Source organism: Balaenoptera musculus, chromosome 2, assembly GCF_009873245.2.
Source record: "Balaenoptera musculus isolate JJ_BM4_2016_0621 chromosome 2, mBalMus1.pri.v3, whole genome shotgun sequence".
NCBI classification, from domain to species: Eukaryota; Metazoa; Chordata; class Mammalia; order Artiodactyla; family Balaenopteridae; genus Balaenoptera; species Balaenoptera musculus.
The window spans coordinates 142,171,057-142,187,987 of NC_045786.1; the positions used below are offsets into that span (position 1 = coordinate 142,171,057).

Sequence of the window (16,931 nt, forward strand, 5' to 3'; positions counted from 1 at the left end):
ATTCGAATGTTGGTGTGTTTAATGTTGTCCCAGAGGTCTCTGAGACTGTCCTCAATTCTTTTCATTCTTTTTTCTTTATTCTGCTCTGCAGTAGTTATTTCCACTATTTTATCTCCCAGGTCACTTATCCGTTCTTCTGCCTCAGTTATTCTGCTATTGATTCCTTCTAGAGAATTTTAAATTTCATTTATTATGTTGGTCATCATTGTTTGTTTGCTCTTTAGTTCTTCTAGGTACTTGTTAAACGTTTTCTGTATTTTCTCCAATCTATTTCTAAGATTTTGGATCATCTTTACTATCGTTACTCTGAATTCTTTTTCAGGTAGACTGCCTATTTCCTCTTCATTTGTTTGGTCTGGTGGGTTTTTACCTTGGTCCTTTATCTGCTGTGTATTTCTCTGTCTTCTCATTTTGCTTAACCTACTGTGTTTGTGGTCTCCTTTTTGCAGGCTGCAGGTTCATAGTTCCCACTGTTTTTGGTGTCTGCTCCCAGTGGGTAAGGTTGGTTCAGTGGATTGTGTAGTCTTCCTGGTGGAGGGGACTAGTGTCTCTGTTCTGGAGGATGAGGCTGGATCTTGTCTTTCTGGTGGGCAGGACCACATCCGGTGGTGTGTTTTGGGGTGTTTTTGACCTTACTATGATTTTAGGCAGCCTCTCTGCCAATGGGGGGGTTTGTGTTCCTGTCTTGCTAGTTGTTTGGCACAGGGTGCGTAGCACTGTAGCTTGCTGGTCGTTGAGTGTAGCTGGGTCTTAGCGTTCAGATGGAGATCTCAGGGAGAGCTTTCACTGTTTGATAATACGTGGGGCCAGGAGGTATCCGGTGGAGCAGTGTCCTGAACTCGGTCTCCCACTTCAGGGGCTCAGGCTGGACACATGGCCAGAGCACCAAGATCCTGTCAGCCACGGCTCAGAAGAAAAAGGAGAAAAAGAAAGAAAGAAAGAGAGAGAGAGAAAGGTAAGTAAAATAAAATAAAGTTATTAAAATAGAAAATAATTGCTAAAAATAAAATATAATTAAAAAAAAGAAAGAAGAGAGCAACCAAACCAAAAAACAAATACTCCAATGATAACAAGCACTAAAAAGTATACTAAAAAAAAAGAAAACAAAAAACACAAAAAATGGACAGTCAGAACCCTAGGACAAATGGCAAAAGCAAAGCTATACAGACAAAATCATACAAAGAAGCATACACATACACATTCACAAAAAGAGAAAAAGGAAGAAAAAAAAATATATATATATAAAAAATTTAAAAAGGCAGAGAGCAACCACATCAATAAACAAATCTTCCAATTATAATAAATTCTAAATACTAAACTAAGATAAACATAAAACCAGAAACTAATTAGATGCAGAAAGCAAACCCCAAGTCTACAGTTGCTCCCAAAGTCCACCACCTCAATTTTGGGATGATTCGTTGTCTATTCAGGTATTCCACAGATGCAGGGTACATCAAGCTGATTGTGGAGATTTAATCCGCTGCTCCTGAGGCTGCTGGGAGAGAGTTCCCTTTCTCTTCTTTGTTCACACAGCTCCCGGGGTTCAGCTTTGATTTGGCCCCGCCTCTGCATGTAGGTCACCTGACGGCATCTGTTCCCCGCCCAGACAGGAGGGAGTTAAAGGAGCAGCTGATTTGGGGGCTCTGGCTCACTCAGGCAGAGGGGAGGGAGGAATACGGAATGCGAGGCGTGCCTGTGGCGGCAGAGTCTGGCGTGAAGTTGTAACAGCCTGAGGCGCTGTGTATTCTCCAGGGGAGCTGTCAGTGGATCACAGGACCCTGGCAGTGGCATGCTGCACAGGCTCCTGGGAGGGGAGGTGTGGATAGTGACCTGTGCTTGCACACAGGCTTCTTGGTGGCTGCAGCAGCAGACTTAGTATTTCATGCCTGCCTCTGGGGTCTGCACTGGTAGCCGCGGCTTGTGCCCATCTCTGGAGCTCGTTTAGGCAGTGTTCTGAATCCCCTGTCCTCATGCACCCTGCAACAATGGTCTCTTGCCTCTTAGGCAGGTCCAGACTTTTTCCCGGACTCCCTCCTGGCTAGCTGTGGCGCACTAGCCCCCTTCAGGCTGTGTTCACGCATCCAGCCCCAGTCCTCTCCCTGGGGTCTGACCTCCGAAGCCAGAGCCTCAGCTCCCAGCTCCCAGCCCCAACCCGCCCTGGCGGGTGAGCAGACAAGCCTCTCAGGCTAGTGAGTGCTGATCGGCACTGATCCTCCTTGCGGGAATCTCTCCACTTTGCCCTCTGCACCCCTGTGGCTGCGCTCTCCTCCATGGCTCCAAAGCTTCCCCCCCACCACCCCGCCGTCTCCGCCAGTGAAGGGGCTTCCTAGTGTGTGGAAACTTTTCCTCCTTCACTGCTCCCTCCCACTGGTGCAGGTCCCGTCCCTATTCTTTTGTCTCTGTTTTTCCTTTTTTCTTTTGCCCTGCCCAGGTACGTGGGGAGTTTCCTGCCTTTTGGGAAGTCTGAGGTCTTCTGCCAGCGTTCAGTAGGTGTTCTGTAGGAGTTGTTCCACATGTAGATGTAGTTTTGATGTATTTGGGGGGAGGAAGGTGATCTCCATGTCTTACTCCTCTGCCATCTTGAAGGCGCCCCCTTACGTGCCCATTTTAAAATCAGTTTCGGGCAAGGAGAATGTCATTACCATGTTTGACTAGACTCCATGCTGTCCAACAGAACTTTCTGTAGTGATGGAAATACTCTATATTTGTGCTGTCCAGTACAGTAGCCACTAACCACATATGGCAGTTTTTGAGCAATGAAAATGTGGCTAGTGCCAATGAGGAACTGAATATTTAAAATTAATTCAAATTCAACCATATATGGCTAGTGGATGCCATATTGGGCCACATAGGGGTAGATCAGTCATTTGAGACAGAATGGATGTTGGGTCGTCAACTATGACATTCAGTACATCTTTCAATAAAACAATCAACAGGTGGTGCATTTGTTTTTTAAAACTTTCTAATTAGTGACCCACCACCAAGGAGGCTCTTTTGAAGACAAACCAACCAAATAAATAAAACAAGTGCACACACTTGCACGGGCTAACAGTAGCAGCATCTCCTAGGTGAAAGGGTAAGGTGGGAGATCGTGGTATGACAGCATGTGGCATGGTCCCACTGATAATGGGGGTTGGATTGGGATATAACTGGCTACAAACTCTGCAGGTGAGAGACAGGCTGCTCTTCTCCATTAGGAAGCTGTTTTTTGTTTTTTGGTGTTTCTGTTTGTTTGTTTTTTGCAGTGTTGTAAATAGGGAATGACAACTCGTATTAATATATAATGCCAAAGCCTGCCTGCCTACCTTGTAGGCTGTACAGCCAGGGAAATACATAGATGGCACCTGGGAGGATTTATACCTCCAGTAAATCTTTATCAATTACTTGCTATGCCCCACGTAGTATTCTAGGTACTGAAAAGATAATAAACAAGACTAAGACTAGTAAGCAAGTTCCTGTTTTAATGGAACTTAGTTGTTACAGACAAATAACTAATATATTTCAAATTGTGGTAAGTGTTAAGAAGAAAAAAAGCAAGGTAATAGGTAGAGTGAAGAAAATAGCCTTAACAAATGCCTAGATCTGTGACTGTCTTGTCAAAAGCTCAGAGGTTTTAAGTTTTTCTTCTGAGGAAAGGACATTTGGTTTTATAGGCTTATTTAATTTAACAGCAAAGAAAAAAAAGTCTCTGGATTAGCTATTTGCCACAAGAAAGGAAAATTAAATTAGTTCCCGTGAATAGTTTCCTGATTGAAAATTAAATTTTGCCTGAGATGTTATAGTGAGCCTGGTAATAGTGACCTGATAATAGGATGAAGTTTATTTCTATTTTGATCATGTTCTTTTGTATCCTTTGCCTTATCTGGAGAACTTTGGCTACTTAAGTCAACTTCTGGGCTCCAGCTCTCTCAACCATAAAATGGCATTATTAATAATAATAATTAATTATATGGATTCTGGAAAGATTAGCTATTATCAGAATAATTATGAAATGCTTTATAAAGTTGTAGGCCAAAGGAAACATTAAGCATTCTTCATTAAAATTGAGCAAGTCATTTAACCTCTCTGGGTCTTAGTTTTTTCTTAGTTTTTTCATTTAACCTCTCTGGGTCTTAGTGGTGAAACAAAGTAGTTGTATTGTGAAGAATCTTAGGAAACAGATCCTCTCTTTCAGTGCTGTTGGAAATAGGAATTATTATAACTCTTCTGGAGAGCCAATTTGCAGAATAATTTCAAGTTCTTTAAAACGTGCAAACCTTTTTGCCCCAAGGATCAGAATTCGAAGAAGTGTTCACAGGTGCATGTTTAAAGATGTTCATCATACTGTTGTTTATAATGGCAAAAAGACAGTAAATGGATGTTGAACAATTGGCATTTGGTTCAGCTATGGTGCATTCATTCCCTGTGAAATTCTATGCAGCTACTAAAGATGATGATAGCATTAATAGATATTAATGGAATTGGAAAGAAGTTCACGGTGTACTAGCATTTGTGGTAATCTGCCTCTTCACTTTGGCCTACTGCAGTCAAGAGTAGTAATTATGATTACTTAGAAAAAATCTAGCAATAGTGGCAGGTAATTATTGGGCACTCCAATATCCTAGGCACTAGGCTAAGCTTTATTCACATATTATCTCATTGAAGTTTTGTATTAACCCTACTGAGTAGGAACAGTTTGGAACCCAGTTTTGCAGATGAAGAAACCAAGGCTCATAGGAATAATGTACCTTGTCCAAGGCTTTAAATGCAGAAGTAGCAAAGTCAGAATTTGTAACCTAGTCATTTGACTGCAGAGCCTACGTTCTGAAACCACAGGCTAGGTTGCCTCTCTGTAAACTGTCTTTAGGTTCTAGATAGGGTAGCTATCACAGGTATATTGTGGAAACTCCTTCACATCCTTTCCTGTAACTGCACCCTTATTTGAGAGTACTTTGGTCCGAGTATGTGGCAGAGGAAGGAGTGGTCCACTCTTTAATACAGAGGTCAGCAGACCACGGCCAGTGAGCCAAATCAGCCTGCTGCCTATTTTTGTAAATCATGTGTTATTGCAAGCCAGCCATGTTTATTCATTTATGTATTGTCTATGGCTGTTTTTGCACTGCAAGGGCAGAAATGAGTGTTTCCACAGAGACCATATGGCCATTTGTATCATCTTGTCCTTTACACAGAAGGTTTGCTGAAAGAAATCTGGAAGGGTGTGTGCCCTATTACAGTGACCATTTTTCTTTCCCTAAAGAGAGTAACTTAAAAGACAAAACAACCCTAAGGACTTCCCTGGTGGTGCAGTGGTTAAGAATCTGCCTGCCAGTGCAGGGGACACGGGTTCAAGCCCTGGTTCGGGAAGATACCACATGCCACAGAGCAACTAAGCCCGTGCGCCACGACTACTGAGCCTGTGCTCTAGAGCCCGCGAGCCACAGCTACTGAAGCCCATGCGCCTAGAGCCCGTGTTCCGCAACAAGAGAAGCCACTGCAATGAGAAGCCCGCGCACCACAACCAAGAGTAGCCCCCGCTCGCCACAACTAGAGAAAGCCTCCATGCAGCAATGAAGACCCAACACAGCCAAAAAAAAAACACGACAAAACAACCCAGTTTTAGGGCTACTATCCTACACAGGCCACAGGGATACAGGTAGTTGTAGGGTTTTCCGAGGCGGTGAACAAGAGCAGTCTATTTCAGGACAACTGAAGGCCCTCTGTGCGCGGCTGACTGGCATTCTCTAACTGGGTCTTCGTTGCCTTGAAACTCTGCCTGCTGCTGCTCCTCTGAGATGGACTGTGTTTTCACAAATGAGGCGCTCCATTAGTCATGGTGCATTTCCTGGGCCCTGGAGACATGGGCATGACATCACCAAGGGCCAATTAAAAAAGGCTCCTCTGTCACACAAGCCCCTGAACCTCTTTAGAGGTCTGTATGGAGTGTGTGTTCTGTTCCTAGCCCTCAGGGTGTGATTTGAGACTGCCTTCCTCATCCAGCCATATTCTGGGCACAGAAGTCTAGCTTCCAGACCCGAGAGGCCAGGACAGGTTTGAAAATTTGCAGAGCTGGAGGCAGATTCCCATTTAGTATTTTTTTCCAGGGCTCAGGTTTTTATTCCCAGTTTTCCACTCTTAATGACGTTACTTTATGTGGGGAAGGGAGGGTGGTGAAAGATGCAGTCTGTGTTAGGTAAAAGACACTTGGCAGTTAGAATTTCTGGATAAGTATAGGTTGGTAATGTAACAAAATCGGAAGCATATTTTGCCATTTTCTTACATGGCTTTTGTGTGTAGCTTAACATCGTAAAACAACATCTTTTAACAGTAAAGGCTCCTACCAAAATTAGTGTGGCTTAGAATAGGGCAATTACCAAAGGAACTTTACTGAGGGGAATTAGTCACTCATTAAATCTTTTATCTTCAGGAAGAAAAGAAACTTCTTTTTTTTCAATTCTTTTTTCTTAGAATTTAAGCATTTTAGGTATACCCCATGCCACACCCCCCTTCCTAATTTATATATATGTACTTATTTATGAAAATGACTTGTGGAATTTAGCCTCAGAGATAACTGTTCATTCTGTGCACCAGAAAGTTTACTGAAAGACTTGTTTTCTAATTGGTAATAGCTCAGTCTCTTGCTAACAAGCCATAATTGTAAAATTCCCTCTTTAAAAATTATTCAAGGAAACAGGCTCAGGACTCAACGTGAGATTACACTGGACAGACTTTTATAGTTTAATCCAGGGACTGAACCCAAAACTTGTGTTTTCCAGTCTTCACAGGCAATCTATGGTTGAATGAGAATGATTCTTTTAGTATTTTTTCATGTTTGAATTCTTTTTAATGAAGTCTAAGAAATTACGAGACACAGCCATTTTTGTGAGTGTTATGTTATCTGTGGCTACCCTAAACCACAGAGGATGCCACCCCTACAGCTTAAAAAAAAATCCTTGTTGTTTCTGCAAAGATAAAGATGATGATTATTTTTTTAAATTGTAGAGGCTTTTATTTTAAGAATCACTTGAAAGCGTATGAATTTATTCCTATTTCCTAAGAACAGATATGCCAGTAATTAAAGGAATTTCCTCTAGAACTGTGCAATATACTATAAAAGAGGGTACCTTTTAGCATTTCAGAGATTCCCCCCCTTAAAGATCTCTATGTAGTTTAAAACATTAATTATTAAAATTTCTAAACATCTCTGGTATTTTTAACGGTATATGTGTGTGTGTGTATATGTGTGTGTGTCTGTGTATATATATATGTATATATATATATATATTTAGATTTTATAGATGAGGAAACTGAGGTACAGAAAGATTGAATCTTCTACCTTGTGTCATTCATAGAAGCAGATATTGAATGTGTGGATCATTCTTACCAAAACCCTTAAGAGGATATTCCTCTGTGTCTTTACATAAAATTGTTCTTGTTTTCCTTTGCTAGCTTCCAAGCTCTGCCTCGTTAACAACAAATTTTGTATTCCACAACCCCTTTGACGGAGACAAAAGAGCAGGTTAGCCTGGGCAGACTGGAGCAAGCCTGGAGAGGGGCCAGTTACCACAGGTGTAAAGGTGTGGGGCTGGGGCTCTGGGAGATCTCCTCCTGCCTTACTCTTGGCAGAGGACTTAATTCTCCTCAACCCCATCCCCCAGTTTCTCACACCTGAACTAATATTTTGCCACCTCTCAGAGGGTTGTCATGAACACTGATGAGTTTAACGCCGAAAAAATGCTTCAAGCCTTTTGGAAAAAAGGTCTGTCTTATATAAGTACACAATTAGTATTGGCCACAGCACTGGTCACAAGCCTCTTGAGTGGGCAGTAGGCACCCTTGCATGAAGTTAACCAGAGGCTTGTTTTGGTGAGGACAGACTCTGGAATGAGGTCTGCTGCTGCCTTGAGAGGACACGTCTGGTTTGAAACGTTGAAAGCCAGGTGATTCTTTTAGCAGCTACGCGGTAATGTCTCTTCACTGCTTCTGTTTCCTGCTAATTTGGGGAGCAGCAGATGCCTCTGTCGGAATCCCTCCCAGAGCGTTGGCATGCCGTGCTGATCTTCTCACTAAGCCCTAAACTTTTCCCGCAGAAGAGAAGTCTCGAAAGCCTAGTCCAGAATAAGATAGCGAGAAGTTGTGAGAGATAGTCTGATTGGTTTATGAAAAGGTAAGGATGAGTCATGTCACTCCTCAAGGCACTGGCATCCATTTATTACACCAAAGCAGACACTGAAAGAAGAAAGCCTTTAGTCTCATTAAGGAACCCAGACAAAAATCCCACTTAATCCATCTTGCTTTTCCTCTTCCTCTAACTCAGCTGGTGTGCAGGTGTAGGGCAGCTTGGCAGAAGCTTTGAACATTTGGAAAACGGAGTCATTACTGAAAGTCACTGACACACACTTCCCTTGGAATGCTGCTGATGTCATGGAAAACTGGGACCTTAGCAGTAACCCCTAACAACCAGAGCTACAGTAAACAGTAAATGTTACCTCCACCAAGGCATTGGTTTTTAAAGAGTTTTAACAGGCTAGGGCTTGCCAGCCACAACTCATAAAAATGTTCTTATAATTTTACCCTGCTCTCTAAAAGCACTGGATAACTGCTGAGGTTTCTCTGCCACTCGGGTATGCAAAGCCAAATCCATGTCACTTTCAAGGTTCACTATTCAGAATTTACGGCACTTCTTTTCCATTCCTCTTCATACCCCCTGCCATGCTCACAGGATTAGGCCTGGGAGATTTAATACTTTTTCAAAGAAGTCTCTTGTCTTACTGAGCTGCCTCCATTTCTGGTGATGGGGTGAATCTGTGTGCTAGGTTTTGGCTAGTGTTTTATTAGCCTAGTGGTTAACCCAGTCTGGTTAATTTGTAACCCTTGATCAATAGGTTATATTCCAACCAATTTGAAATAGTTGGGCAAAGTGACACCCTGTAGTTCAAACACTGAACTAGGTGCATAGCAAGAGAACAAGCAGCACGTGCTGTCGTATAGAGTTGTTGAGAATGGTTGCTGTCAACAGTTTAAGAAAGGAAAAGAAGACATAGAAACCAAGAGATCAGGAGGAATTTTCTCCCATGATTGGCTTTTTTTTTTTTAGGAGAGAGGTTAGAGGAATATTATTATGTAAACCAAAACCAGCATGGCTTCTTTTAGACCTGTCTACAAGGTGGGAAGAAGCAGAATGCTTGTGCAAGGCATTGTCAAGGTGACCATATAACTTACCGTCCAAACTGGATACTTTGGAGAGTGAAGGGGCTCTACTAATAATTACTCTGGCGCAATGGGAATAAAGCTGGACTGTCTCAAGCAAAGCAGGAATATGGTCACCTCCATCACTGTGCTAAGACCCACCCAGCCCAAGCCCTTTGAGGAGGCAGTCTTCACAATGCCAGAGAGAGTGGACCCATTCATGCAACCTGGGTTGTCTCAGTTCCAAGAAAACAAGTCCACTCTTAGAATTAGTGGCCTAGATAGGGAACTCTTACTGCAAGATTTCCCCTTAGTTAAAACCTCAAGTAGAGTAAACTTGAACTCATAGTCTTTATTTACCCAGTTTTAAATATGACTTTTATTGCCATAGACCAGTGGTTCTTAAAATGTGATGAGATACCTGAGGGTCCCCAGAGATCCTTTCAAGGGATCTGTGAGGGTGAACTTTTTTCATCATAATATTAAGGCATTATTTGCCTTTTTCATTCTCATTTTCTCACAAGTGTACAGTGGAGTTTTCTAGAGGACTTGTGAAGTATGATATTGTAATGAAGAGCCAGATTAATGAAGAACCAGATATTGGAATGTATTAAGCCAGACATTAAAGAGATTGGCAAGACTGTAAAACAGTGGCACTTGTCTCACTAAATTTTTTCATTTTAGAAAATACAACTATTTTTCATAAAAATACATTATTTATCTTGAGGTTATAGGTTTATTAGTGTTACTTTTAAACAAGTCAACAAATACTTTAAAATTATTCAGTTTTAATTTCTTTTTTTTAGTTTTTTAAAATTTTATTGAAGCATAGTTGATTTACAGTGTCATGTTAATTTCTTCTGTACAGCAAAGTGAATCATTATACATACACATATATATATATTCTTTTTCATATTCTTTTCCATTATGGTTTGTCACAGAATATTGAATATAGTTCCCTGTGCTATACAGTAGGACCTTGTTGTTTATCCATACTATATATAATAATTTGCCGCTGCTAATCCCAAACTAGAAATTATCATACTAAGCAAAGTAAATCAGAAAGAGAAAGACAAATACCATATGATATCAGTTATATATGGAATCCAAAATATGATGCAAATCAACATATCTAGGAAACAAAAACAGACTCACAGATATAGATAACAGACTTGTGGTTGCCAAGGAGGGATGGGGTAGGGAAAGGAAGGAATGGGAGTTTGGGATCATCAGTTTTAACTTCTGATATGGTCAACATATCCCTCATAAATAAAAGCTCTATGAGTCCTTAATAGTTTTTAAGAGTATAAATTGGTCCCAGGTGGGAAAGGTTTGAGAACTGCTGTTCTAGACCTTTCTCTCTCCTGAAGGAACATGCTGGTAAATTGAGGTGATAAATTCCCTGTGAGAGAGACCATCTTTATTCATTATCTCATCTACTACAGCACCCAGCAGAATGCCTTGCCCACAGTTAGTGCTGTTTATCAATATGCATAGATGAGCTCCTGTGACAGCTCTGAAAAGTTACCACGTTCTCTCATGTTTGGGTGTTACATTAACATTATTGTTTTTTTTAATTGAGGTATAGTTGATGTACACTGTTGTGTGTTTGCTTTTTTTGTGTGTGTCTTTGTCTTTTGATATTTAATGTGTTCTAGTACTTTTTGTTAAATAATATTATTGATATTTTGACATAACAGTAATGATGTCATTTTTTTTCCTTCCAAAGTTTTATGTAATAGATCAAATTCTCATATGAAACAATGTTAGATTTAAAAAAAAACATGAAGAATAATAGAACTCATTACTTTTATTTTTTTAACCTGCCAATTCTTCTTTATCCTCATCTCAGGTGTCACCTTCTTCAATTAGCCTTCCTGGACCTTCCCAGGCTGGCCTGGCACCCCTCCCATGTGCTTTCTAAGTAACCTTTATTACTGGAAGTACTACTCTGGTCATGCCATTGACATTTTGGTTTCCCCCAGTTAACTTTGCATGCCTTTATGTCAAAAGTACTGTCTTTAATTTCCTTATTCCCAGAATTGAATAGTACTTGGTAAAGGGTAAGCAGTTAGAGTATCTGTTAAATGAAAATGTATGGAAGGAAGGAAGAGTTAGCTAATTTAACTATTTAGTGAAGTGTTCAGTGCCCCACCTGCCTCCCCAAAATAGAGGGTATTTATTGCATCTTTAAAATATCACAAACAGGTCTTAGGAATTATCCAACATCTTGTTTCCATAGCTGGACAACTTTTAGATCTTATTCATCAGCCTGTTGAACTATTCCTTTTTAGAAGACATAGATATCATTCCCCCAATTTTTCTGATATTTTTAACTATTGTGACTTGCCAAATCAAAGCAGCTGAATTTGACACAAGTTCAATATAGTTTCCTTCAAGAATTAACTCATTTTTCTGGGCTTGAGATACCCTGTGGATGTTTTTTCCACCCAGGACATTTTAGAGTTCAATGAGAGACCTATTCTGAATGAGGATATTGATGGGGAGGTGAGCACACATAGACTTCACCTTGTAACGACCCCCAGTGTAACGCCCTTGCTCATGTTCTTTACACAACTATAGATAGTGCCCATAATGGCCAGTCCTTTGTTTCCCCACCGTATGTCAACCCAGAGCCTCTTCTTTTTCCTTCCAAGACTACTGAGATCTACATTGATGTGATTGAAGTCCCTCCGCAGGGTGCCTCTGGGGCCCTTCACAGTAACTATGCATCCCTTCAGGGTGATGTTGACATTTCCAGAATGTCGAGAGTCTGATTGTTGAGAACTGGCTTCATTCTTGCAGTAGATGCAGCAAAGGGAGGTGAAGTATTTTTGTTTTCATTTTTTAATGTCATATTTTAACATGGTTTCCATAGTACTGAAAAGAAAATTTTTAGTGGAAGAAACCACAATTTGAGATTGCTTTGTTATGACCTTATGTATAAACCAATATACAGTGGGCCCTGCATATCCGTGGATGTGGAACCTGTGGATACGGAGAGCCAACTGTACTGGGGCATTTTATGTAGGGGACGTGAGTGTCTGAGGATTTTGCTGTCTATGCGGGGTGTCCTGGAACCAATCCCCTGTGGATGCCAAGGGGCCATATTTCCACCTATCTCTCCACACTCATAAACTCCTTTTCAGAGTAGGAATCTTTTAAGCCCTTAAAGGTTGGTTACCTTTTTCTGAGAATGTGATATTTCTCAATATCAGAAATTATTTCTTTTGGCAAAAAGGGAAAAATTCCATTATATATATATATATATATATATATACACACACACACACACACACACAAACATACATACATACCACATCTTCTTTATCCACTCATCTGTTTGATGGACACTTAAGTTGCTTCCATATCTTGGCAATTGTAAATAATGCTACTATGAACATTGAGGTGCATGTATGTTTTCGAATTAGTGGGATTTTTGTTTGTTTGTTTGTTTTGTTTTGTTTTCAGATATATACCCAGGAGTGGAATTGCTGGGTCATATGGTAGTTCTATTTTTAGTTTTTTGAGAAACTTCCATTCTGTTTTCCACAGTGGCTACACCAATTTACATTCCCACCAACAGTGTACGAGGGTTCCCTTTTTTCCGCATCCTTGCCAACGTTTGTTCCTTGTGTTCTTTTTGATGATGGCCATTCTTACAGTTGTGCGGGATAACTCACTGTGGTTTTGATTTGCATTTCCCTGATGATTAACAATGTTGACCATCTTTTCATGTGCCGCTTGGCCACCTGCATTTCCTCTTCAGAAAAATGTCTATTCAGGTCTTCTGCCCATTTTTAAATTGGGTTGTATGGGTTTGTTTTTTTTTATGTTGAGTTGTGTGAGCTGTTTATATATGTTGGATAGTAATCCCTTATCAGTCATATCATTTGCAAATATTTTCTCCCATTCAGTAGGTTCTCTTTTTGTTTTGTTGATGGTTTCCTTTGCTGTGCAAAAGCTTTTAAGTTTAATTAGGTCCCATTTGTTTCTGTTTTTGGATCTGTCTCCTAAAACAAAGGAAATAAAAGCATTCTGCTTGGTTTTAGGTTGAGTCTTTTCTCTGAGTGCTGTTAGTTATATGAGTCTCCAAGTCTCTTTCTTTTCCTTAAGACCTAACATTTTGTATAATTATTTACCAAACTTATGTGTGAATTCTTGATCAGGAAACAGAGAGAGAATATGTCGCAATTCTTATCAAGTCCTCATTTAAAAAGGGTTTGGTGGGGGAATAGTAGTATTTTGTCTGAGATAGAGTCCTAAAGGAACACTGATTTTTTTGGACAGGGCACTGGCTGGTTGGGAATGGGAGAGCTGGATATTTGTCCTGACTTTGCTACTCTCTAAATATTAGTATGATTTCAGCAGATCACCTTAACTTCCCTTTGCTACTCTTAAGTTTCCCCATCTGTAAAACCAGGCTGGTTTAGAAGGTCTCAAAGGCCCCTTGCAGATCATCTAATTCTATAGTTTGTTTTGTACTCTGTCTGGATTTCATGTTCTTGACGTTCTTAGTTGACAAGTAAGGTGTGGGAGGAAATGACAGTCTTGAGTAACCAAAATGGATTTTGTCTACCCGTATGCGCTAATCCCCAAAAGAAGAAGAAAATGCAAATGAGCCAGGGGCCGAACACGAAAACGGTGACAGCAAGGAGAACATTGAAGCAGACAGCTGAAAGCTTCATTTCCTGGCCCGTCTGCCATGAGAAAGGCTGAGACTGCCAAAGCCTCCAGGCAATCAAGGCCAGAACTTTGGCTCACTCTTATTTTGAACTACCCCCATACCACACACACAAACCACACAGGAAAATTGTCGCTCTCTCTTCATATTTGTGCATTTTGGCTGCACTCCTATTTATGCCAAGTCCTTGCCTAATCCCCTTCCTTCCAGCTGTCACTATATTCTGCCTGTTGCTTTCTGGGCTTTGGAAAGCAGCTGCAATTTTCAGTGGAGGCCCAGGGGTGGTGGCCTTGGCGGTGGGGCGTTGTTAGGGTGTGTGGACTCTGTCCGAACCAACAGTCACTTTTACCTGGTTTATAGGCAGTTTGAGGAGTGTTCTCACTCTCCTTCCTTGGCAAATGTCAGAACTGATGGCTTTAATTTTTTTCCCTCTCCTCCCTCTTTGGGGAGTTTATCCCCCCTCTACATTCCTCAGCCTTTTAGTCTGAGAACGTCCTGTGGAAGATTTGGTTTGTCTTAGGTTCTTTTGCCAGGCTGCTCATCTTCTTCTTTTTTCCACATAAAACGTATTTATCTATTGGGAGAGCTTAAGATGGATAACCAGAGCTTACAAGCCTAGAAACTTGACCCCTTCTCACCTCTGACAGTATATCCCAAGCCATTAGGTCTCCCAAGGCCCAGAGAGCTCTTGGTCATTCGCTGTCCATCCAGCCTCTAGTTGGAGAGCTAGCTTCGGTGTCCTTTCACCTCTGGCATGTGAGGTTTTCCCATGGAGCTTGTCTGCATACATCTCGTATTGGCTCTTAGTGATGGTAACCGAACAAAGAGACACTTGGTTCTCATCATATTAGAAAGCTGAGCGAGAATCAGGAAATCTGCTTGAAAAATCTTGGCTGAATATAAGGAGAAGCCATGTTATTATGAAGGTTTTAAATCATTCCAGTGTGCACAGACTGACCTTGCTGGCCTGAATATTGAAAGCAGAACAAAACTCCCACCCAGTCATTGTTCTTGGCTGATGAAGAGAGCCTTTATAGGTACAGTGGGTTGTTCTCTGCCCCTCTTTCTGGAAACTGCATCAACTACCTTGCCTTCTACCTAGCAGTGCACACACTCCTGTTTTCCTTTGTGTTTTTTAATAAATTTATTTATTTATCTATATTTGTTTTTGGCTGCGTTGGGTCTTCGTTGCTGCGCGCGGGCTTTCTCTAGTTGCGGCAAGTGGGAGCTACTCTTTGTTGCAGTGCGCGGGCTTCTCATTGTGGTGGCTTCTCTTGTTGCAGAGCATGGGCTCTAGGCGCACGGGCTTCAGTAGTTGTGGCACGACACACTCCTGTTTATATAAGAGGAACGTCACATAGTTCTCAGAGCCTGGTGAAAAAAAACTCAAGGTGTGTCTGTGTTTGGGTTTGTCTGATGGTTTCTCCTATCTGTATGAATTTTGTATTTTATTTCAAAGAATTTAAATTTTAATTGATGTTAAATTCAAATAGGTGAGTCTATTTGATAAAACTCTTTGGTGATAGGATACTGTTTAACTTTATAGGTACTATATAAAGTCTTTTTATTCGTGCTGGGAATATAATACTACCAAGCCATTTTTTCTTTCAATTCTGCTGTTTTATCTCAATCCTGGACTTACTTGGCTATATTGTTTCTAATGCCCAGTTAACCCTTCTGTCACTCATCCTTTCTCCCAGTCCACATTTTTTGCCTTGTCTATAATTCATAGAATCATAGTTTGATAAAGCATGGAAGGGTCCTTAGATGTTAACTACCCAAGCTTCATTTTATAGATGAAAAAGTAACAGGATTAGGCCAAGGTCACATACCTGCCAGAGCTTAGGCTCACAAGTGTTTTTCCACTATACTACTCCAGACTCCATGTGTCAGGAATTTTCCAAAGCACTAGACTAGTAATAGCTACTTCAACAGGCAGGAAGTGCATCTTACTGGAAAGGGCAGAGGTTTTGGAGCCAGAGAGATTTGGGTTTGAATATCTTGTTCTGCCACCTACTGGCAGGGTAAATTGGGCAAGTAACTAAAGCTTTTAGGGACTCTGTTTCTTCCTCTGTAATATGGGAATAATAATAAGAATACTTTAGGGTTATTATGAGTATTGCACTATATGATCTGTATAATGTGCCTGTTATACATATTGTGTTCAACAAATTATTATTATTATTATAAAAAATCTACTGATCATAGGAAATATTATCTCATATATATAAATAATAATTTAAAATAGGTATTTTATAATTAGCTATTCTGAGCCGTTCTTGTTCAATTGTATTCTCCTAAAGTTAGCAGTAAAATATGAATGGAGTGAGTTGTCCGGAAATGAATTCCTGAAAGTTATTTATACCATGACAGTGATTCATGCATTTCCCTTTCCTTTATAGCTTTCATCTGTACTTAGCTACAGTGTATCTTGTCCAAAAATTTTTGTACATGTTGAACTCACCCTAGGAAGACATCTGGAGTATACTTGGGTTTGGCCCCTGGTTTTCATTTAGCTAAACACTAGGATATAAATCTAGAATATAATCTACATAGAATGTTAAATTCATATTTTTGAGAAGCTTGAGATATTTAGTGTTATTCTGAAACTCTTTGTGTGATGAACAGCTTCGATGTGAAATTATATGTACCTGTTTGGAGTATAGGTTGACGTTATCTTGTGTTCATCATAAAAGGGCCCAAGATTGTTCTGTTAAAAGGAAGTAGAACTACGTTGTTGAACCCAATAGCATGGGGAGGAGGAATGAGTTAGGAAACAAAAGCTAAGATTGAATTAGCAAAGGCCAGAAGCAACAAAAGAAAGTTTGGAAGCTTCAGAAGGAGTGATTCAGGGGAATTTCAGTTGTGGGCCTCTCAGATTGCATAGATGTCGTTGGCTGACTGGAATGCACTTAAGCTTAAAGTGGATGGAAGGACCTTGAGAAACTAGACAGAAAGAATTTCGCTTCTCTAATAAAGAGAGGGCTTGGGAGAAAGAGCTTTGGCTTAGATTTTAGACAGAAGTTAAGTGCAACTAGAAAGAGGCACTATGTGCTTTCCTCCATATGGAACCCTTAATTGC

General features: G+C 40.6%; 1 protein-coding gene and 1 pseudogene across 2 annotated transcripts in view; one reads left to right on the forward strand and one right to left on the reverse strand.

Annotated features, from left to right (window-relative positions):
• Nucleotides 1-16,931, forward strand: part of RAD51B (RAD51 paralog B) — a 613,215-nt gene that overhangs the window by 284,506 nt on the left and 311,778 nt on the right. The window lies entirely within an intron of this gene.
• LOC118889216 lies at nucleotides 11,426-11,962 on the reverse strand (annotated as a pseudogene).